We start from the raw sequence: 1,500 nt of genomic DNA, 5'->3' as shown, positions 1-1,500 counted from the left end.
AACAAAGAGACCTTCCCATTCCGAGGAAGTTTGATTCCTTTTGGCTCTAATGCTTGATCTCCTGGTCTCTGAGCTTCAAAATCAACTAATTTTCTCGTAATCGTCTTCTTTTAGAAGCTATTAGCGGTTGCGAAAGGTTAGAAGCAAGGTTGACCGACGTGACATCATTCTTAGTAGGCACCTTTTCATTCCTAGGAAGGTTGGTTTCGTTTGGGTATAATGCTTGATCTGGTGGTTGCCGAGTAACCATATGAACTAATTTACTTGTAATCTTCTTTATTTGGAAGCTACTCGTGCATGGGAATGATTGGAACCAGAGTTGAATGCCACAACATCATTCTAAAGAGAGACCTTTCCATTCCGAGGAAGTTTGATTCCTTTTGGCGCTAATGCTTGATCTCCCAGTCTCTGAGCTTTCAAATATTCTAATTTTCTTTTAATCGTCTTCATTTCGAAGCTATTAGCGTTTGCGAAAGGTTAGAAGTAAGGTTGAGCTACGTGACATCATTTTTACTAGGCACCTTTTCATTCCTAGGACGTTTGTTTCCGTTTGAGTCTAATGCTTGATCTCGTGGTTGCTGAGTAACCAAATGAACTAATTTACTTGTAATCTTCTTTTTTTGGAAGATATTAGCGCTTGGGATTGATTCGAATCAAGGTTGAGTGCCAGAACATCATTCTAAGGAGAGAGCTTCCTATTCCAAGAAAGTTTAGTTCCTTTTGGGTCTAATACTTGATCTCCTGGTTTCGGAGCTTCCAAATCATATAATTTTCTTGTAATCGTCTTCATCTAGAAGCCGTAAACGCTTGCAAAAGGTTAGAGCCAAGGTTGAGAGATGTAACATCATTCCAAGTGGGCCCCTTTTCTTTCCGAGAAAGTTTGGTTCCGTTTGGGTCTAATGCTTGATCTCGTGGTTGCCGAGTAGCGAAATGAACTAATTTACTTGTAATTTTCTTTATTTGGAAGCTATTAGTGCTTGGGAACGATTAGAACCAAGGTTGAGTGCAAGAACATCATTCCAAGGAGAAACGTTCCCATTCCGAGAAAGTTTGATTCATTTTGGCTCAAATGCTTGATCTCCTGGTCTCTCAGCTTCCAACTCATCTAATTTTCTTGTAATCGTCTTCATTTAGAAGTTATTAGCGCTTGCGAAAGGTTAGAACCAAGGTTGAGCGACGTGACATCATTCTTAGTAGGCACCTTTTCATTCCTAGGACGTTTGGTTCCGTTTTGGTCTAATACTTGATCTCGTGGTTACACAGTAACCAAATGAACTAATTTACTTGTAATCTTCTTTATTTGGAAGATAGTAGCGCTTCGGATTGATTCGAATCAAGGTTGAGTGCCAGAACGTCATTCTAAGGAGAGAGCTTCCTATTTCAAGGAAGTTTGGTTCCTTTTGGGTCTAATACTTGATCTCCTAGTTTCGGAGCTTCCAAATCATATAATTTTCTTATAATCGTCTTCATCTAGAAGCTGTAAACGCTTGCAAAAGGTTA

Source organism: Syzygium oleosum, unplaced genomic scaffold (genome assembly GCF_021117445.2).
Source record: "Syzygium oleosum isolate NSW1041296 unplaced genomic scaffold, Sole_v2.1 Sole_v2.67, whole genome shotgun sequence".
In the NCBI taxonomy this organism is placed as follows: Eukaryota; Viridiplantae; Streptophyta; class Magnoliopsida; order Myrtales; family Myrtaceae; genus Syzygium; species Syzygium oleosum.
This window is presented reverse-complemented; position numbering follows the sequence as displayed.